Here is a 21,992-nt window from a genome sequence, read left to right on the forward strand (position 1 = left end):
GAGGTTGCGGTGGAGGGTCCCTGTTCGGGGTACGGTTAGGGTTAGGGTTAGGTCCCAGGAGGCTCCAGGCGCCGAACCCACAGCAGGGCCGTGGTCTCCCCGAAGGGCTGAGTTGAGGGCACAAGGGAGCCTGCCGGTCAGGATCCGTCTTTGGCTGCCAAGGCCACACACGTGATTGGGCCCCTGGTCGAGGAGGCCTCCGGAATCCTCTCGGCAGCTGCAGCCGGGCCTGGGTAACGGCATGGTGAGCTTCCAGGTTCCATGCCGAGTCAGCCTGCACCTCTTCCGGACGCCAGGCGCGTGGCGTTGTCACACGTTGGCACTGGGTCCTCTTGGGGAGAGAGCCTTAGCTAGGGTTAGGGTTCGGTCCAGGGACGTCGCCAGGGCCGAAGCGACTCCGGTCTCGTGATCTCCCTCGAGGGCTGAAGTGAGGGCGCATGCGGCAAGGCGGCTCAAGTGCAGGCTTAGGGTTCGAGGCCGGCTTAGGTTTCGGTGGAGGGTCCCCGTTCGGTGTGGGGTTAGGGTTAGGGTTAGGTCCCAGGAGGCTCCAGGCGCCGAACCCACCGCAGGGCAGGGGTCTCCCCGAAGGGCTGAGTTGAGGACACAAGGGACGGTGCCGGTCAGGATCCGGCTTTGGCTGCCAAGGCCACAGACGTCGATCGGCCCCTGTTCGAGGAGGCCTCCGGAATCCTCTCGCTCAGCTGCAGACAGGCGGGGAAACCACATGGTGAGCTTCCAGGTCCCACGCCGAGTCAGCCTGCACCGCTTCTGGACCCCAGGCGCGTGGTGTTGTCAGACGTTGGCATTGGGTCCCCATGGGGAGGGAGCCTTAGCTAGGGTTAGGGTTTGGTCCAGGGACGTCGCCAGGGCGGAATCGACTCCAGTCTCGTGATCTCCCTCGAGGGCTGAAGTGAGGGCCCATGCCCGAAGGCGGCTCACTTGCAGGGTTAGGGTTCGAGGCAGGCTGAGGTTGCGGTGGAGGGTCCCTGTTCGGGGTACGGTTAGGGTTAGGGTTAGGTCCCAGGAGGCTCCAGGCGCCGAACCCACAGCAGGGCCGTGGTCTCCCCGAAGGGCTGAGTTGAGGGCACAAGGGAGCCTGCCGGTCAGGATCCGTCTTTGGCTGCCAAGGCCACACACGTGATTGGGCCCCTGGTCGAGGAGGCCTCCGGAATCCTCTCGGCAGCTGCAGCCGGGCCTGGGTAACGGCATGGTGAGCTTCCAGGTTCCATGCCGAGTCAGCCTGCACCTCTTCCGGACGCCAGGCGCGTGGCGTTGTCACACGTTGGCACTGGGTCCTCTTGGGGAGAGAGCCTTAGCTAGGGTTAGGGTTCGGTCCAGGGACGTCGCCAGGGCCGAAGCGACTCCGGTCTCGTGATCTCCCTCGAGGGCTGAAGTGAGGGCGCATGCGGCAAGGCGGCTCAAGTGCAGGCTTAGGGTTCGAGGCCGGCTTAGGTTTCGGTGGAGGGTCCCCGTTCGGTGTGGGGTTAGGGTTAGGGTTAGGTCCCAGGAGGCTCCAGGCGCCGAACCCACCGCAGGGCAGGGGTCTCCCCGAAGGGCTGAGTTGAGGACACAAGGGACGGTGCCGGTCAGGATCCGGCTTTGGCTGCCAAGGCCACAGACGTCGATCGGCCCCTGTTCGAGGAGGCCTCCGGAATCCTCTCGCTCAGCTGCAGACAGGCGGGGAAACCACATGGTGAGCTTCCAGGTCCCACGCCGAGTCAGCCTGCACCGCTTCTGGACCCCAGGCGCGTGGTGTTGTCAGACGTTGGCATTGGGTCCCCATGGGGAGGGAGCCTTAGCTAGGGTTAGGGTTTGGTCCAGGGACGTCGCCAGGGCGGAATCGACTCCAGTCTCGTGATCTCCCTCGAGGGCTGAAGTGAGGGCCCATGCCCGAAGGCGGCTCACTTGCAGGGTTAGGGTTCGAGGCAGGCTGAGGTTGCGGTGGAGGGTCCCTGTTCGGGGTACGGTTAGGGTTAGGGTTAGGTCCCAGGAGGCTCCAGGCGCCGAACCCACAGCAGGGCCGTGGTCTCCCCGAAGGGCTGAGTTGAGGGCACAAGGGAGCCTGCCGGTCAGGATCCGTCTTTGGCTGCCAAGGCCACACACGTGATTGGGCCCCTGGTCGAGGAGGCCTCCGGAATCCTCTCGGCAGCTGCAGCCGGGCCTGGGTAACGGCATGGTGAGCTTCCAGGTTCCATGCCGAGTCAGCCTGCACCTCTTCCGGACGCCAGGCGCGTGGCGTTGTCACACGTTGGCACTGGGTCCTCTTGGGGAGAGAGCCTTAGCTAGGGTTAGGGTTCGGTCCAGGGACGTCGCCAGGGCCGAAGCGACTCCGGTCTCGTGATCTCCCTCGAGGGCTGAAGTGAGGGCGCATGCGGCAAGGCGGCTCAAGTGCAGGCTTAGGGTTCGAGGCCGGCTTAGGTTTCGGTGGAGGGTCCCCGTTCGGTGTGGGGTTAGGGTTAGGGTTAGGTCCCAGGAGGCTCCAGGCGCCGAACCCACCGCAGGGCAGGGGTCTCCCCGAAGGGCTGAGTTGAGGACACAAGGGACGGTGCCGGTCAGGATCCGGCTTTGGCTGCCAAGGCCACAGACGTCGATCGGCCCCTGTTCGAGGAGGCCTCCGGAATCCTCTCGCTCAGCTGCAGACAGGCGGGGAAACCACATGGTGAGCTTCCAGGTCCCACGCCGAGTCAGCCTGCACCGCTTCTGGACCCCAGGCGCGTGGTGTTGTCAGACGTTGGCATTGGGTCCCCATGGGGAGGGAGCCTTAGCTAGGGTTAGGGTTTGGTCCAGGGACGTCGCCAGGGCGGAATCGACTCCAGTCTCGTGATCTCCCTCGAGGGCTGAAGTGAGGGCCCATGCCCGAAGGCGGCTCACTTGCAGGGTTAGGGTTCGAGGCAGGCTGAGGTTGCGGTGGAGGGTCCCTGTTCGGGGTACGGTTAGGGTTAGGGTTAGGTCCCAGGAGGCTCCAGGCGCCGAACCCACAGCAGGGCCGTGGTCTCCCCGAAGGGCTGAGTTGAGGGCACAAGGGAGCCTGCCGGTCAGGATCCGTCTTTGGCTGCCAAGGCCACACACGTGATTGGGCCCCTGGTCGAGGAGGCCTCCGGAATCCTCTCGGCAGCTGCAGCCGGGCCTGGGTAACGGCATGGTGAGCTTCCAGGTTCCATGCCGAGTCAGCCTGCACCTCTTCCGGACGCCAGGCGCGTGGCGTTGTCACACGTTGGCACTGGGTCCTCTTGGGGAGAGAGCCTTAGCTAGGGTTAGGGTTCGGTCCAGGGACGTCGCCAGGGCCGAAGCGACTCCGGTCTCGTGATCTCCCTCGAGGGCTGAAGTGAGGGCCCATGCGGCAAGGCGGCTCAAGTGCAGGCTTAGGGTTCGAGGCCGGCTTAGGTTTCGGTGGAGGGTCCCCGTTCGGTGTGGGGTTAGGGTTAGGGTTAGGTCCCAGGAGGCTCCAGGCGCCGAACCCACCGCAGGGCAGTGGTCTCCCCGAAGGGCTGAGTTGAGGACACAAGGGACGGTGCCGGTCAGGATCCGGCTTTGGCTGCCAAGGCCACACACGTGATTGGGCCCCTGGTCGAGGAGGCCTCCGGAATCCTCTCGGCAGCTGCAGCCGGGCCGGGTAACGGCATGGTGAGCTTCCAGGTTCCATGCCGAGTCAGCCTGCACCTCTTCCGGACGCCAGGCGCGTGGCGTTGTCACACGTTGGCACTGGGTCCTCTTGGGGAGAGAGCCTTAGCTAGGGTTAGGGTTCGGTCCAGGGACGTCGCCAGGGCCGAAGCGACTCCGGTCTCGTGATCTCCCTCGAGGGCTGAAGTGAGGGCGCATGCGGCAAGGCGGCTCAAGTGCAGGCTTAGGGTTCGAGGCCGGCTTAGGTTTCGGTGGAGGGTCCCCGTTCGGTGTGGGGTTAGGGTTAGGGTTAGGTCCCAGGAGGCTCCAGGCGCCGAACCCACCGCAGGGCAGGGGTCTCCCCGAAGGGCTGAGTTGAGGACACAAGGGACGGTGCCGGTCAGGATCCGGCTTTGGCTGCCAAGGCCACAGACGTCGATCGGCCCCTGTTCGAGGAGGCCTCCGGAATCCTCTCGCTCAGCTGCAGACAGGCGGGGAAACCACATGGTGAGCTTCCAGGTCCCACGCCGAGTCAGCCTGCACCGCTTCTGGACCCCAGGCGCGTGGTGTTGTCAGACGTTGGCATTGGGTCCCCATGGGGAGGGAGCCTTAGCTAGGGTTAGGGTTTGGTCCAGGGACGTCGCCAGGGCGGAATCGACTCCAGTCTCGTGATCTCCCTCGAGGGCTGAAGTGAGGGCCCATGCCCGAAGGCGGCTCACTTGCAGGGTTAGGGTTCGAGGCAGGCTGAGGTTGCGGTGGAGGGTCCCTGTTCGGGGTACGGTTAGGGTTAGGGTTAGGTCCCAGGAGGCTCCAGGCGCCGAACCCACAGCAGGGCCGTGGTCTCCCCGAAGGGCTGAGTTGAGGGCACAAGGGAGCCTGCCGGTCAGGATCCGTCTTTGGCTGCCAAGGCCACACACGTGATTGGGCCCCTGGTCGAGGAGGCCTCCGGAATCCTCTCGGCAGCTGCAGCCGGGCCTGGGTAACGGCATGGTGAGCTTCCAGGTTCCATGCCGAGTCAGCCTGCACCTCTTCCGGACGCCAGGCGCGTGGCGTTGTCACACGTTGGCACTGGGTCCTCTTGGGGAGAGAGCCTTAGCTAGGGTTAGGGTTCGGTCCAGGGACGTCGCCAGGGCCGAAGCGACTCCGGTCTCGTGATCTCCCTCGAGGGCTGAAGTGAGGGCGCATGCGGCAAGGCGGCTCAAGTGCAGGCTTAGGGTTCGAGGCCGGCTTAGGTTTCGGTGGAGGGTCCCCGTTCGGTGTGGGGTTAGGGTTAGGGTTAGGTCCCAGGAGGCTCCAGGCGCCGAACCCACCGCAGGGCAGTGGTCTCCCCGAAGGGCTGAGTTGAGGACACAAGGGACGGTGCCGGTCAGGATCCGGCTTTGGCTGCCAAGGCCACAGACGTCGATCGGCCCCTGTTCGAGGAGGCCTCCGGAATCCTCTCGCTCAGCTGCAGACAGGCGGGGAAACCACATGGTGAGCTTCCAGGTCCCACGCCGAGTCAGCCTGCACCGCTTCTGGACCCCAGGCGCGTGGTGTTGTCAGACGTTGGCATTGGGTCCCCATGGGGAGGGAGCCTTAGCTAGGGTTAGGGTTTGGTCCAGGGACGTCGCCAGGGCGGAATCGACTCCAGTCTCGTGATCTCCCTCGAGGGCTGAAGTGAGGGCCCATGCCCGAAGGCGGCTCACTTGCAGGGTTAGGGTTCGAGGCAGGCTGAGGTTGCGGTGGAGGGTCCCTGTTCGGGGTACGGTTAGGGTTAGGGTTAGGTCCCAGGAGGCTCCAGGCGCCGAACCCACAGCAGGGCCGTGGTCTCCCCGAAGGGCTGAGTTGAGGGCACAAGGGAGCCTGCCGGTCAGGATCCGTCTTTGGCTGCCAAGGCCACACACGTGATTGGGCCCCTGGTCGAGGAGGCCTCCGGAATCCTCTCGGCAGCTGCAGCCGGGCCTGGGTAACGGCATGGTGAGCTTCCAGGTTCCATGCCGAGTCAGCCTGCACCTCTTCCGGACGCCAGGCGCGTGGCGTTGTCACACGTTGGCACTGGGTCCTCTTGGGGAGAGAGCCTTAGCTAGGGTTAGGGTTCGGTCCAGGGACGTCGCCAGGGCCGAAGCGACTCCGGTCTCGTGATCTCCCTCGAGGGCTGAAGTGAGGGCGCATGCGGCAAGGCGGCTCAAGTGCAGGCTTAGGGTTCGAGGCCGGCTTAGGTTTCGGTGGAGGGTCCCCGTTCGGTGTGGGGTTAGGGTTAGGGTTAGGTCCCAGGAGGCTCCAGGCGCCGAACCCACCGCAGGGCAGTGGTCTCCCCGAAGGGCTGAGTTGAGGACACAAGGGACGGTGCCGGTCAGGATCCGGCTTTGGCTGCCAAGGCCACAGACGTCGATCGGCCCCTGTTCGAGGAGGCCTCCGGAATCCTCTCGCTCAGCTGCAGACAGGCGGGGAAACCACATGGTGAGCTTCCAGGTCCCACGCCGAGTCAGCCTGCACCGCTTCTGGACCCCAGGCGCGTGGTGTTGTCAGACGTTGGCATTGGGTCCCCATGGGGAGGGAGCCTTAGCTAGGGTTAGGGTTTGGTCCAGGGACGTCGCCAGGGCGGAATCGACTCCAGTCTCGTGATCTCCCTCGAGGGCTGAAGTGAGGGCCCATGCCCGAAGGCGGCTCACTTGCAGGGTTAGGGTTCGAGGCAGGCTGAGGTTGCGGTGGAGGGTCCCTGTTCGGGGTACGGTTAGGGTTAGGGTTAGGTCCCAGGAGGCTCCAGGCGCCGAACCCACAGCAGGGCCGTGGTCTCCCCGAAGGGCTGAGTTGAGGGCACAAGGGAGCCTGCCGGTCAGGATCCGTCTTTGGCTGCCAAGGCCACACACGTGATTGGGCCCCTGGTCCAGGAGGCCTCCGGAATCCTCTCGGCAGCTGCAGCCGGGCCTGGGTAACGGCATGGTGAGCTTCCAGGTTCCATGCCGAGTCAGCCTGCACCTCTTCCGGACGCCAGGCGCGTGGCGTTGTCACACGTTGGCACTGGGTCCTCTTGGGGAGAGAGCCTTAGCTAGGGTTAGGGTTCGGTCCAGGGACGTCGCCAGGGCCGAAGCGACTCCGGTCTCGTGATCTCCCTCGAGGGCTGAAGTGAGGGCGCATGCGGCAAGGCGGCTCAAGTGCAGGCTTAGGGTTCGAGGCCGGCTTAGGTTTCGGTGGAGGGTCCCCGTTCGGTGTGGGGTTAGGGTTAGGGTTAGGTCCCAGGAGGCTCCAGGCGCCGAACCCACCGCAGGGCAGTGGTCTCCCCGAAGGGCTGAGTTGAGGACACAAGGGACGGTGCCGGTCAGGATCCGGCTTTGGCTGCCAAGGCCACAGACGTCGATCGGCCCCTGTTCGAGGAGGCCTCCGGAATCCTCTCGCTCAGCTGCAGACAGGCGGGGAAACCACATGGTGAGCTTCCAGGTCCCACGCCGAGTCAGCCTGCACCGCTTCTGGACCCCAGGCGCGTGGTGTTGTCAGACGTTGGCATTGGGTCCCCATGGGGAGGGAGCCTTAGCTAGGGTTAGGGTTTGGTCCAGGGACGTCGCCAGGGCGGAATCGACTCCAGTCTCGTGATCTCCCTCGAGGGCTGAAGTGAGGGCCCATGCCCGAAGGCGGCTCACTTGCAGGGTTAGGGTTCGAGGCAGGCTGAGGTTGCGGTGGAGGGTCCCTGTTCGGGGTACGGTTAGGGTTAGGGTTAGGTCCCAGGAGGCTCCAGGCGCCGAACCCACAGCAGGGCCGTGGTCTCCCCGAAGGGCTGAGTTGAGGGCACAAGGGAGCCTGCCGGTCAGGATCCGTCTTTGGCTGCCAAGGCCACACACGTGATTGGGCCCCTGGTCGAGGAGGCCTCCGGAATCCTCTCGGCAGCTGCAGCCGGGCCTGGGTAACGGCATGGTGAGCTTCCAGGTTCCATGCCGAGTCAGCCTGCACCTCTTCCGGACGCCAGGCGCGTGGCGTTGTCACACGTTGGCACTGGGTCCTCTTGGGGAGAGAGCCTTAGCTAGGGTTAGGGTTCGGTCCAGGGACGTCGCCAGGGCCGAAGCGACTCCGGTCTCGTGATCTCCCTCGAGGGCTGAAGTGAGGGCGCATGCGGCAAGGCGGCTCAAGTGCAGGCTTAGGGTTCGAGGCCGGCTTAGGTTTCGGTGGAGGGTCCCCGTTCGGTGTGGGGTTAGGGTTAGGGTTAGGTCCCAGGAGGCTCCAGGCGCCGAACCCACCGCAGGGCAGGGGTCTCCCCGAAGGGCTGAGTTGAGGACACAAGGGACGGTGCCGGTCAGGATCCGGCTTTGGCTGCCAAGGCCACAGACGTCGATCGGCCCCTGTTCGAGGAGGCCTCCGGAATCCTCTCGCTCAGCTGCAGACAGGCGGGGAAACCACATGGTGAGCTTCCAGGTCCCACGCCGAGTCAGCCTGCACCGCTTCTGGACCCCAGGCGCGTGGTGTTGTCAGACGTTGGCATTGGGTCCCCATGGGGAGGGAGCCTTAGCTAGGGTTAGGGTTTGGTCCAGGGACGTCGCCAGGGCGGAATCGACTCCAGTCTCGTGATCTCCCTCGAGGGCTGAAGTGAGGGCCCATGCCCGAAGGCGGCTCACTTGCAGGGTTAGGGTTCGAGGCAGGCTGAGGTTGCGGTGGAGGGTCCCTGTTCGGGGTACGGTTAGGGTTAGGGTTAGGTCCCAGGAGGCTCCAGGCGCCGAACCCACAGCAGGGCCGTGGTCTCCCCGAAGGGCTGAGTTGAGGGCACAAGGGAGCCTGCCGGTCAGGATCCGTCTTTGGCTGCCAAGGCCACACACGTGATTGGGCCCCTGGTCGAGGAGGCCTCCGGAATCCTCTCGGCAGCTGCAGCCGGGCCTGGGTAACGGCATGGTGAGCTTCCAGGTTCCATGCCGAGTCAGCCTGCACCTCTTCCGGACGCCAGGCGCGTGGCGTTGTCACACGTTGGCACTGGGTCCTCTTGGGGAGAGAGCCTTAGCTAGGGTTAGGGTTCGGTCCAGGGACGTCGCCAGGGCCGAAGCGACTCCGGTCTCGTGATCTCCCTCGAGGGCTGAAGTGAGGGCGCATGCGGCAAGGCGGCTCAAGTGCAGGCTTAGGGTTCGAGGCCGGCTTAGGTTTCGGTGGAGGGTCCCCGTTCGGTGTGGGGTTAGGGTTAGGGTTAGGTCCCAGGAGGCTCCAGGCGCCGAACCCACCGCAGGGCAGGGGTCTCCCCGAAGGGCTGAGTTGAGGACACAAGGGACGGTGCCGGTCAGGATCCGGCTTTGGCTGCCAAGGCCACAGACGTCGATCGGCCCCTGTTCGAGGAGGCCTCCGGAATCCTCTCGCTCAGCTGCAGACAGGCGGGGAAACCACATGGTGAGCTTCCAGGTCCCACGCCGAGTCAGCCTGCACCGCTTCTGGACCCCAGGCGCGTGGTGTTGTCAGACGTTGGCATTGGGTCCCCATGGGGAGGGAGCCTTAGCTAGGGTTAGGGTTTGGTCCAGGGACGTCGCCAGGGCGGAATCGACTCCAGTCTCGTGATCTCCCTCGAGGGCTGAAGTGAGGGCCCATGCCCGAAGGCGGCTCACTTGCAGGGTTAGGGTTCGAGGCAGGCTGAGGTTGCGGTGGAGGGTCCCTGTTCGGGGTACGGTTAGGGTTAGGGTTAGGTCCCAGGAGGCTCCAGGCGCCGAACCCACAGCAGGGCCGTGGTCTCCCCGAAGGGCTGAGTTGAGGGCACAAGGGAGCCTGCCGGTCAGGATCCGTCTTTGGCTGCCAAGGCCACACACGTGATTGGGCCCCTGGTCCAGGAGGCCTCCGGAATCCTCTCGGCAGCTGCAGCCGGGCCTGGGTAACGGCATGGTGAGCTTCCAGGTTCCATGCCGAGTCAGCCTGCACCTCTTCCGGACGCCAGGCGCGTGGCGTTGTCACACGTTGGCACTGGGTCCTCTTGGGGAGAGAGCCTTAGCTAGGGTTAGGGTTCGGTCCAGGGACGTCGCCAGGGCCGAAGCGACTCCGGTCTCGTGATCTCCCTCGAGGGCTGAAGTGAGGGCGCATGCGGCAAGGCGGCTCAAGTGCAGGCTTAGGGTTCGAGGCCGGCTTAGGTTTCGGTGGAGGGTCCCCGTTCGGTGTGGGGTTAGGGTTAGGGTTAGGTCCCAGGAGGCTCCAGGCGCCGAACCCACCGCAGGGCAGGGGTCTCCCCGAAGGGCTGAGTTGAGGACACAAGGGACGGTGCCGGTCAGGATCCGGCTTTGGCTGCCAAGGCCACAGACGTCGATCGGCCCCTGTTCGAGGAGGCCTCCGGAATCCTCTCGCTCAGCTGCAGACAGGCGGGGAAACCACATGGTGAGCTTCCAGGTCCCACGCCGAGTCAGCCTGCACCGCTTCTGGACCCCAGGCGCGTGGTGTTGTCAGACGTTGGCATTGGGTCCCCATGGGGAGGGAGCCTTAGCTAGGGTTAGGGTTTGGTCCAGGGACGTCGCCAGGGCGGAATCGACTCCAGTCTCGTGATCTCCCTCGAGGGCTGAAGTGAGGGCCCATGCCCGAAGGCGGCTCACTTGCAGGGTTAGGGTTCGAGGCAGGCTGAGGTTGCGGTGGAGGGTCCCTGTTCGGGGTACGGTTAGGGTTAGGGTTAGGTCCCAGGAGGCTCCAGGCGCCGAACCCACAGCAGGGCCGTGGTCTCCCCGAAGGGCTGAGTTGAGGGCACAAGGGAGCCTGCCGGTCAGGATCCGTCTTTGGCTGCCAAGGCCACACACGTGATTGGGCCCCTGGTCCAGGAGGCCTCCGGAATCCTCTCGGCAGCTGCAGCCGGGCCTGGGTAACGGCATGGTGAGCTTCCAGGTTCCATGCCGAGTCAGCCTGCACCTCTTCCGGACGCCAGGCGCGTGGCGTTGTCACACGTTGGCACTGGGTCCTCTTGGGGAGAGAGCCTTAGCTAGGGTTAGGGTTCGGTCCAGGGACGTCGCCAGGGCCGAAGCGACTCCGGTCTCGTGATCTCCCTCGAGGGCTGAAGTGAGGGCGCATGCGGCAAGGCGGCTCAAGTGCAGGCTTAGGGTTCGAGGCCGGCTTAGGTTTCGGTGGAGGGTCCCCGTTCGGTGTGGGGTTAGGGTTAGGGTTAGGTCCCAGGAGGCTCCAGGCGCCGAACCCACCGCAGGGCAGGGGTCTCCCCGAAGGGCTGAGTTGAGGACACAAGGGACGGTGCCGGTCAGGATCCGGCTTTGGCTGCCAAGGCCACAGACGTCGATCGGCCCCTGTTCGAGGAGGCCTCCGGAATCCTCTCGCTCAGCTGCAGACAGGCGGGGAAACCACATGGTGAGCTTCCAGGTCCCACGCCGAGTCAGCCTGCACCGCTTCTGGACCCCAGGCGCGTGGTGTTGTCAGACGTTGGCATTGGGTCCCCATGGGGAGGGAGCCTTAGCTAGGGTTAGGGTTTGGTCCAGGGACGTCGCCAGGGCGGAATCGACTCCAGTCTCGTGATCTCCCTCGAGGGCTGAAGTGAGGGCCCATGCCCGAAGGCGGCTCACTTGCAGGGTTAGGGTTCGAGGCAGGCTGAGGTTGCGGTGGAGGGTCCCTGTTCGGGGTACGGTTAGGGTTAGGGTTAGGTCCCAGGAGGCTCCAGGCGCCGAACCCACAGCAGGGCCGTGGTCTCCCCGAAGGGCTGAGTTGAGGGCACAAGGGAGCCTGCCGGTCAGGATCCGTCTTTGGCTGCCAAGGCCACACACGTGATTGGGCCCCTGGTCGAGGAGGCCTCCGGAATCCTCTCGGCAGCTGCAGCCGGGCCTGGGTAACGGCATGGTGAGCTTCCAGGTTCCATGCCGAGTCAGCCTGCACCTCTTCCGGACGCCAGGCGCGTGGCGTTGTCACACGTTGGCACTGGGTCCTCTTGGGGAGAGAGCCTTAGCTAGGGTTAGGGTTCGGTCCAGGGACGTCGCCAGGGCCGAAGCGACTCCGGTCTCGTGATCTCCCTCGAGGGCTGAAGTGAGGGCCCATGCGGCAAGGCGGCTCAAGTGCAGGCTTAGGGTTCGAGGCCGGCTTAGGTTTCGGTGGAGGGTCCCCGTTCGGTGTGGGGTTAGGGTTAGGGTTAGGTCCCAGGAGGCTCCAGGCGCCGAACCCACCGCAGGGCAGTGGTCTCCCCGAAGGGCTGAGTTGAGGGCACAAGGGACGGTGCCGGTCAGGATCCGGCTTTGGCTGCCAAGGCCACACACGTGATTGGGCCCCTGGTCGAGGAGGCCTCCGGAATCCTCTCGGCAGCTGCAGCCGGGCCTGGGTAACGGCATGGTGAGCTTCCAGGTTCCATGCCGAGTCAGCCTGCACCTCTTCCGGACGCCAGGCGCGTGGCGTTGTCACACGTTGGCACTGGGTCCTCTTGGGGAGAGAGCCTTAGCTAGGGTTAGGGTTCGGTCCAGGGACGTCGCCAGGGCCGAAGCGACTCCGGTCTCGTGATCTCCCTCGAGGGCTGAAGTGAGGGCGCATGCGGCAAGGCGGCTCAAGTGCAGGCTTAGGGTTCGAGGCCGGCTTAGGTTTCGGTGGAGGGTCCCCGTTCGGTGTGGGGTTAGGGTTAGGGTTAGGTCCCAGGAGGCTCCAGGCGCCGAACCCACCGCAGGGCAGTGGTCTCCCCGAAGGGCTGAGTTGAGGACACAAGGGACGGTGCCGGTCAGGATCCGGCTTTGGCTGCCAAGGCCACAGACGTCGATCGGCCCCTGTTCGAGGAGGCCTCCGGAATCCTCTCGCTCAGCTGCAGACAGGCGGGGAAACCACATGGTGAGCTTCCAGGTCCCACGCCGAGTCAGCCTGCACCGCTTCTGGACCCCAGGCGCGTGGTGTTGTCACACGTTGGCATTGGGTCCCCATGGGGAGGGAGCCTTAGCTAGGGTTAGGGTTTGGTCCAGGGACGTCGCCAGGGCGGAATCGACTCCAGTCTCGTGATCTCCCTCGAGGGCTGAAGTGAGGGCCCATGCCCGAAGGCGGCTCACTTGCAGGGTTAGGGTTCGAGGCAGGCTGAGGTTGCGGTGGAGGGTCCCTGTTCGGGGTACGGTTAGGGTTAGGGTTAGGTCCCAGGAGGCTCCAGGCGCCGAACCCACAGCAGGGCCGTGGTCTCCCCGAAGGGCTGAGTTGAGGGCACAAGGGAGCCTGCCGGTCAGGATCCGTCTTTGGCTGCCAAGGCCACACACGTGATTGGGCCCCTGGTCGAGGAGGCCTCCGGAATCCTCTCGGCAGCTGCAGCCGGGCCTGGGTAACGGCATGGTGAGCTTCCAGGTTCCATGCCGAGTCAGCCTGCACCTCTTCCGGACGCCAGGCGCGTGGCGTTGTCACACGTTGGCACTGGGTCCTCTTGGGGAGAGAGCCTTAGCTAGGGTTAGGGTTCGGTCCAGGGACGTCGCCAGGGCCGAAGCGACTCCGGTCTCGTGATCTCCCTCGAGGGCTGAAGTGAGGGCGCATGCGGCAAGGCGGCTCAAGTGCAGGCTTAGGGTTCGAGGCCGGCTTAGGTTTCGGTGGAGGGTCCCCGTTCGGTGTGGGGTTAGGGTTAGGGTTAGGTCCCAGGAGGCTCCAGGCGCCGAACCCACCGCAGGGCAGGGGTCTCCCCGAAGGGCTGAGTTGAGGACACAAGGGACGGTGCCGGTCAGGATCCGGCTTTGGCTGCCAAGGCCACAGACGTCGATCGGCCCCTGTTCGAGGAGGCCTCCGGAATCCTCTCGCTCAGCTGCAGACAGGCGGGGAAACCACATGGTGAGCTTCCAGGTCCCACGCCGAGTCAGCCTGCACCGCTTCTGGACCCCAGGCGCGTGGTGTTGTCAGACGTTGGCATTGGGTCCCCATGGGGAGGGAGCCTTAGCTAGGGTTAGGGTTTGGTCCAGGGACGTCGCCAGGGCGGAATCGACTCCAGTCTCGTGATCTCCCTCGAGGGCTGAAGTGAGGGCCCATGCCCGAAGGCGGCTCACTTGCAGGGTTAGGGTTCGAGGCAGGCTGAGGTTGCGGTGGAGGGTCCCTGTTCGGGGTACGGTTAGGGTTAGGGTTAGGTCCCAGGAGGCTCCAGGCGCCGAACCCACAGCAGGGCCGTGGTCTCCCCGAAGGGCTGAGTTGAGGGCACAAGGGAGCCTGCCGGTCAGGATCCGTCTTTGGCTGCCAAGGCCACACACGTGATTGGGCCCCTGGTCGAGGAGGCCTCCGGAATCCTCTCGGCAGCTGCAGCCGGGCCTGGGTAACGGCATGGTGAGCTTCCAGGTTCCATGCCGAGTCAGCCTGCACCTCTTCCGGACGCCAGGCGCGTGGCGTTGTCACACGTTGGCACTGGGTCCTCTTGGGGAGAGAGCCTTAGCTAGGGTTAGGGTTCGGTCCAGGGACGTCGCCAGGGCCGAAGCGACTCCGGTCTCGTGATCTCCCTCGAGGGCTGAAGTGAGGGCCCATGCGGCAAGGCGGCTCAAGTGCAGGCTTAGGGTTCGAGGCCGGCTTAGGTTTCGGTGGAGGGTCCCCGTTCGGTGTGGGGTTAGGGTTAGGGTTAGGTCCCAGGAGGCTCCAGGCGCCGAACCCACCGCAGGGCAGGGGTCTCCCCGAAGGGCTGAGTTGAGGACACAAGGGACGGTGCCGGTCAGGATCCGGCTTTGGCTGCCAAGGCCACACACGTGATTGGGCCCCTGGTCGAGGAGGCCTCCGGAATCCTCTCGGCAGCTGCAGCCGGGCCTGGGTAACGGCATGGTGAGCTTCCAGGTTCCATGCCGAGTCAGCCTGCACCTCTTCCGGACGCCAGGCGCGTGGCGTTGTCACACGTTGGCACTGGGTCCTCTTGGGGAGAGAGCCTTAGCTAGGGTTAGGGTTCGGTCCAGGGACGTCGCCAGGGCCGAAGCGACTCCGGTCTCGTGATCTCCCTCGAGGGCTGAAGTGAGGGCGCATGCGGCAAGGCGGCTCAAGTGCAGGCTTAGGGTTCGAGGCCGGCTTAGGTTTCGGTGGAGGGTCCCCGTTCGGTGTGGGGTTAGGGTTAGGGTTAGGTCCCAGGAGGCTCCAGGCGCCGAACCCACCGCAGGGCAGTGGTCTCCCCGAAGGGCTGAGTTGAGGACACAAGGGACGGTGCCGGTCAGGATCCGGCTTTGGCTGCCAAGGCCACAGACGTCGATCGGCCCCTGTTCGAGGAGGCCTCCGGAATCCTCTCGCTCAGCTGCAGACAGGCGGGGAAACCACATGGTGAGCTTCCAGGTCCCACGCCGAGTCAGCCTGCACCGCTTCTGGACCCCAGGCGCGTGGTGTTGTCAGACGTTGGCATTGGGTCCCCATGGGGAGGGAGCCTTAGCTAGGGTTAGGGTTTGGTCCAGGGACGTCGCCAGGGCGGAATCGACTCCAGTCTCGTGATCTCCCTCGAGGGCTGAAGTGAGGGCCCATGCCCGAAGGCGGCTCACTTGCAGGGTTAGGGTTCGAGGCAGGCTGAGGTTGCGGTGGAGGGTCCCTGTTCGGGGTACGGTTAGGGTTAGGGTTAGGTCCCAGGAGGCTCCAGGCGCCGAACCCACAGCAGGGCCGTGGTCTCCCCGAAGGGCTGAGTTGAGGGCACAAGGGAGCCTGCCGGTCAGGATCCGTCTTTGGCTGCCAAGGCCACACACGTGATTGGGCCCCTGGTCCAGGAGGCCTCCGGAATCCTCTCGGCAGCTGCAGCCGGGCCTGGGTAACGGCATGGTGAGCTTCCAGGTTCCATGCCGAGTCAGCCTGCACCTCTTCCGGACGCCAGGCGCGTGGCGTTGTCACACGTTGGCACTGGGTCCTCTTGGGGAGAGAGCCTTAGCTAGGGTTAGGGTTCGGTCCAGGGACGTCGCCAGGGCCGAAGCGACTCCGGTCTCGTGATCTCCCTCGAGGGCTGAAGTGAGGGCGCATGCGGCAAGGCGGCTCAAGTGCAGGCTTAGGGTTCGAGGCCGGCTTAGGTTTCGGTGGAGGGTCCCCGTTCGGTGTGGGGTTAGGGTTAGGGTTAGGTCCCAGGAGGCTCCAGGCGCCGAACCCACCGCAGGGCAGGGGTCTCCCCGAAGGGCTGAGTTGAGGACACAAGGGACGGTGCCGGTCAGGATCCGGCTTTGGCTGCCAAGGCCACAGACGTCGATCGGCCCCTGTTCGAGGAGGCCTCCGGAATCCTCTCGCTCAGCTGCAGACAGGCGGGGAAACCACATGGTGAGCTTCCAGGTCCCACGCCGAGTCAGCCTGCACCGCTTCTGGACCCCAGGCGCGTGGTGTTGTCAGACGTTGGCATTGGGTCCCCATGGGGAGGGAGCCTTAGCTAGGGTTAGGGTTTGGTCCAGGGACGTCGCCAGGGCGGAATCGACTCCAGTCTCGTGATCTCCCTCGAGGGCTGAAGTGAGGGCCCATGCCCGAAGGCGGCTCACTTGCAGGGTTAGGGTTCGAGGCAGGCTGAGGTTGCGGTGGAGGGTCCCTGTTCGGGGTACGGTTAGGGTTAGGGTTAGGTCCCAGGAGGCTCCAGGCGCCGAACCCACAGCAGGGCCGTGGTCTCCCCGAAGGGCTGAGTTGAGGGCACAAGGGAGCCTGCCGGTCAGGATCCGTCTTTGGCTGCCAAGGCCACACACGTGATTGGGCCCCTGGTCCAGGAGGCCTCCGGAATCCTCTCGGCAGCTGCAGCCGGGCCTGGGTAACGGCATGGTGAGCTTCCAGGTTCCATGCCGAGTCAGCCTGCACCTCTTCCGGACGCCAGGCGCGTGGCGTTGTCACACGTTGGCACTGGGTCCTCTTGGGGAGAGAGCCTTAGCTAGGGTTAGGGTTCGGTCCAGGGACGTCGCCAGGGCCGAAGCGACTCCGGTCTCGTGATCTCCCTCGAGGGCTGAAGTGAGGGCGCATGCGGCAAGGCGGCTCAAGTGCAGGCTTAGGGTTCGAGGCCGGCTTAGGTTTCGGTGGAGGGTCCCCGTTCGGTGTGGGGTTAGGGTTAGGGTTAGGTCCCAGGAGGCTCCAGGCGCCGAACCCACCGCAGGGCAGGGGTCTCCCCGAAGGGCTGAGTTGAGGACACAAGGGACGGTGCCGGTCAGGATCCGGCTTTGGCTGCCAAGGCCACAGACGTCGATCGGCCCCTGTTCGAGGAGGCCTCCGGAATCCTCTCGCTCAGCTGCAGACAGGCGGGGAAACCACATGGTGAGCTTCCAGGTCCCACGCCGAGTCAGCCTGCACCGCTTCTGGACCCCAGGCGCGTGGTGTTGTCAGACGTTGGCATTGGGTCCCCATGGGGAGGGAGCCTTAGCTAGGGTTAGGGTTTGGTCCAGGGACGTCGCCAGGGCGGAATCGACTCCAGTCTCGTGATCTCCCTCGAGGGCTGAAGTGAGGGCCCATGCCCGAAGGCGGCTCACTTGCAGGGTTAGGGTTCGAGGCAGGCTGAGGTTGCGGTGGAGGGTCCCTGTTCGGGGTACGGTTAGGGTTAGGGTTAGGTCCCAGGAGGCTCCAGGCGCCGAACCCACAGCAGGGCCGTGGTCTCCCCGAAGGGCTGAGTTGAGGGCACAAGGGAGCCTGCCGGTCAGGATCCGTCTTTGGCTGCCAAGGCCACACACGTGATTGGGCCCCTGGTCGAGGAGGCCTCCGGAATCCTCTCGGCAGCTGCAGCCGGGCCTGGGTAACGGCATGGTGAGCTTCCAGGTTCCATGCCGAGTCAGCCTGCACCTCTTCCGGACGCCAGGCGCGTGGCGTTGTCACACGTTGGCACTGGGTCCTCTTGGGGAGAGAGCCTTAGCTAGGGTTAGGGTTCGGTCCAGGGACGTCGCCAGGGCCGAAGCGACTCCGGTCTCGTGATCTCCCTCGAGGGCTGAAGTGAGGGCGCATGCGGCAAGGCGGCTCAAGTGCAGGCTTAGGGTTCGAGGCCGGCTTAGGTTTCGGTGGAGGGTCCCCGTTCGGTGTGGGGTTAGGGTTAGGGTTAGGTCCCAGGAGGCTCCAGGCGCCGAACCCACCGCAGGGCAGGGGTCTCCCCGAAGGGCTGAGTTGAGGACACAAGGGACGGTGCCGGTCAGGATCCGGCTTTGGCTGCCAAGGCCACAGACGTCGATCGGCCCCTGTTCGAGGAGGCCTCCGGAATCCTCTCGCTCAGCTGCAGACAGGCGGGGAAACCACATGGTGAGCTTCCAGGTCCCACGCCGAGTCAGCCTGCACCGCTTCTGGACCCCAGGCGCGTGGTGTTGTCAGACGTTGGCATTGGGTCCCCATGGGGAGGGAGCCTTAGCTAGGGTTAGGGTTTGGTCCAGGGACGTCGCCAGGGCGGAATCGACTCCAGTCTCGTGATCTCCCTCGAGGGCTGAAGTGAGGGCCCATGCCCGAAGGCGGCTCACTTGCAGGGTTAGGGTTCGAGGCAGGCTGAGGTTGCGGTGGAGGGTCCCTGTTCGGGGTACGGTTAGGGTTAGGGTTAGGTCCCAGGAGGCTCCAGGCGCCGAACCCACAGCAGGGCCGTGGTCTCCCCGAAGGGCTGAGTTGAGGGCACAAGGGAGCCTGCCGGTCAGGATCCGTCTTTGGCTGCCAAGGCCACACACGTGATTGGGCCCCTGGTCCAGGAGGCCTCCGGAATCCTCTCGGCAGCTGCAGCCGGGCCTGGGTAACGGCATGGTGAGCTTCCAGGTTCCATGCCGAGTCAGCCTGCACCTCTTCCGGACGCCAGGCGCGTGGCGTTGTCACACGTTGGCACTGGGTCCTCTTGGGGAGAGAGCCTTAGCTAGGGTTAGGGTTCGGTCCAGGGACGTCGCCAGGGCCGAAGCGACTCCGGTCTCGTGATCTCCCTCGAGGGCTGAAGTGAGGGCGCATGCGGCAAGGCGGCTCAAGTGCAGGCTTAGGGTTCGAGGCCGGCTTAGGTTTCGGTGGAGGGTCCCCGTTCGGTGTGGGGTTAGGGTTAGGGTTAGGTCCCAGGAGGCTCCAGGCGCCGAACCCACCGCAGGGCAGGGGTCTCCCCGAAGGGCTGAGTTGAGGACACAAGGGACGGTGCCGGTCAGGATCCGGCTTTGGCTGCCAAGGCCACAGACGTCGATCGGCCCCTGTTCGAGGAGGCCTCCGGAATCCTCTCGCTCAGCTGCAGACAGGCGGGGAAACCACATGGTGAGCTTCCAGGTCCCACGCCGAGTCAGCCTGCACCGCTTCTGGACCCCAGGCGCGTGGTGTTGTCAGACGTTGGCATTGGGTCCCCATGGGGAGGGAGCCTTAGCTAGGGTTAGGGTTTGGTCCAGGGACGTCGCCAGGGCGGAATCGACTCCAGTCTCGTGATCTCCCTCGAGGGCTGAAGTGAGGGCCCATGCCCGAAGGCGGCTCACTTGCAGGGTTAGGGTTCGAGGCAGGCTGAGGTTGCGGTGGAGGGTCCCTGTTCGGGGTACGGTTAGGGTTAGGGTTAGGTCCCAGGAGGCTCCAGGCGCCGAACCCACAGCAGGGCCGTGGTCTCCCCGAAGGGCTGAGTTGAGGGCACAAGGGAGCCTGCCGGTCAGGATCCGTCTTTGGCTGCCAAGGCCACACACGTGATTGGGCCCCTGGTCCAGGAGGCCTCCGGAATCCTCTCGGCAGCTGCAGCCGGGCCTGGGTAACGGCATGGTGAGCTTCCAGGTTCCATGCCGAGTCAGCCTGCACCTCTTCCGGACGCCAGGCGCGTGGCGTTGTCACACGTTGGCACTGGGTCCTCTTGGGGAGAGAGCCTTAGCTAGGGTTAGGGTTCGGTCCAGGGACGTCGCCAGGGCCGAAGCGACTCCGGTCTCGTGATCTCCCTCGAGGGCTGAAGTGAGGGCGCATGCGGCAAGGCGGCTCAAGTGCAGGCTTAGGGTTCGAGGCCGGCTTAGGTTTCGGTGGAGGGTCCCCGTTCGGTGTGGGGTTAGGGTTAGGGTTAGGTCCCAGGAGGCTCCAGGCGCCGAACCCACCGCAGGGCAGGGGTCTCCCCGAAGGGCTGAGTTGAGGACACAAGGGACGGTGCCGGTCAGGATCCGGCTTTGGCTGCCAAGGCCACAGACGTCGATCGGCCCCTGTTCGAGGAGGCCTCCGGAATCCTCTCGCTCAGCTGCAGACAGGCGGGGAAACCACATGGTGAGCTTCCAGGTCCCACGCCGAGTCAGCCTGCACCGCTTCTGGACCCCAGGCGCGTGGTGTTGTCAGACGTTGGCATTGGGTCCCCATGGGGAGGGAGCCTTAGCTAGGGTTAGGGTTTGGTCCAGGGACGTCGCCAGGGCGGAATCGACTCCAGTCTCGTGATCTCCCTCGAGGGCTGAAGTGAGGGCCCATGCCCGAAGGCGGCTCACTTGCAGGGTTAGGGTTCGAGGCAGGCTGAGGTTGCGGTGGAGGGTCCCCGTTCGGGGTACGGTTAGGGTTAGGGTTAGGTCCCAGGAGGCTCCAGGCGCCGAACCCACAGCAGGGCCGTGGTCTCCCCGAAGGGCTGAGTTGAGGACACAAGGGAGCCTGCCGGTCAGGATCCGTCTTTGGCTGCCAAGGCCACACACGTCGATTGGGCCCCTGGTCGAGGAGGCCTCCGGAATCCTCTCGGCAGCTGCAGCCGGGCCTGGGTAACGGCATGGTGAGCTTCCAGGTTCCATGCCGAGTCAGCCTGCACCTCTTCCGGACGCCAGGCGCGTGGCGTTGTCACACGTTGGCACTGGGTCCTCTTGGGGAGAGAGCCTTAGCTAGGGTTAGGGTTTGGTCCAGGGACGTCGCCAGGGCCGAAGCGACTCCGGTCTCGTGATCTCCCTCGAGGGCTGAAGTGAGGGCCCATGCCCGAAGGCGGCTCACTTGCAGGCTTAGGGTTCGAGGCCGGCTTAGGTTGCGGTGGAGGGTCCCCGTTCGGTGTGGGGTTAGGGTTAGGGTTAGGTCCCAGGAGGCTCCAGGCGCCGAACCCACCGCAGGGCCGTGGTCTCCCCGAAGGGCTGAGTTGAGGACACAAGGGACGGTGCCGGTCAGGATCCGTCTTTGGCTGCCAAGGCCACACACGTGATTGGGCCCCTGGTCGAGGAGGCCTCCGGAATCCTCTCGGCAGCTGCAGCCGGGCCTGGGTAACGGCATGGTGAGCTTCCAGGTTCCATGCCGAGTCAGCCTGCACCTCTTCCGGACGCCAGGCGCGTGGCGTTGTCACACGTTGGCACTGGGTCCTCTTGGGGAGAGAGCCTTAGCTAGGGTTAGGGTTCGGTCCAGGGACGTCGCCAGGGCCGAAGCGACTCCGGTCTCGTGATCTCCCTCGAGGGCTGAAGTGAGGGCGCATGCGGCAAGGCGGCTCAAGTGCAGGCTTAGGGTTCGAGGCCGGCTTAGGTTTCGGTGGAGGGTCCCCGTTCGGTGTGGGGTTAGGGTTAGGGTTAGGTCCCAGGAGGCTCCAGGCGCCGAACCCACCGCAGGGCAGGGGTCTCCCCGAAGGGCTGAGTTGAGGACACAAGGGACGGTGCCGGTCAGGATCCGGCTTTGGCTGCCAAGGCCACAGACGTCGATCGGGCCCCTGTTCGAGGAGGCCTCCGGAATCCTCTCGCTCAGCTGCAGACAGGCGGGGAAACCACATGGTGAGCTTCCAGGTCCCACGCCGAGTCAGCCTGCACCGCTTCTGGACCCCAGGCGCGTGGTGTTGTCAGACGTTGGCATTGGGTCCCCATGGGGAGGGAGCCTTAGCTAGGGTTAGGGTTTGGTCCAGGGACGTCGCCAGGGCGGAATCGACTCCAGTCTCGTGATCTCCCTCGAGGGCTGAAGTGAGGGCCCATGCCCGAAGGCGGCTCACTTGCAGGGTTAGGGTTCGAGGCAGGCTGAGGTTGCGGTGGAGGGTCCCTGTTCGGGGTACGGTTAGGGTTAGGGTTAGGTCCCAGGAGGCTCCAGGCGCCGAACCCACAGCAGGGCCGTGGTCTCCCCGAAGGGCTGAGTTGAGGGCACAAGGGAGCCTGCCGGTCAGGATCCGTCTTTGGCTGCCAAGGCCACACACGTGATTGGGCCCCTGGTCCAGGAGGCCTCCGGAATCCTCTCGGCAGCTGCAGCCGGGCCTGGGTAACGGCATGGTGAGCTTCCAGGTTCCATGCCGAGTCAGCCTGCACCTCTTCCGGACGCCAGGCGCGTGGCGTTGTCACACGTTGGCACTGGGTCCTCTTGGGGAGAGAGCCTTAGCTAGGGTTAGGGTTCGGTCCAGGGACGTCGCCAGGGCCGAAGCGACTCCGGTCTCGTGATCTCCCTCGAGGGCTGAAGTGAGGGCGCATGCGGCAAGGCGGCTCAAGTGCAGGCTTAGGGTTCGAGGCCGGCTTAGGTTTCGGTGGAGGGTCCCCGTTCGGTGTGGGGTTAGGGTTAGGGTTAGGTCCCAGGAGGCTCCAGGCGCCGAACCCACCGCAGGGCAGGGGTCTCCCCGAAGGGCTGAGTTGAGGACACAAGGGACGGTGCCGGTCAGGATCCGGCTTTGGCTGCCAAGGCCACAGACGTCGATCGGCCCCTGTTCGAGGAGGCCTCCGGAATCCTCTCGCTCAGCTGCAGACAGGCGGGGAAACCACATGGTGAGCTTCCAG

This window comes from Panthera tigris, chromosome X, assembly GCF_018350195.1.
Source record: "Panthera tigris isolate Pti1 chromosome X, P.tigris_Pti1_mat1.1, whole genome shotgun sequence".
Lineage (NCBI taxonomy): Eukaryota > Metazoa > Chordata > Mammalia > Carnivora > Felidae > Panthera > Panthera tigris.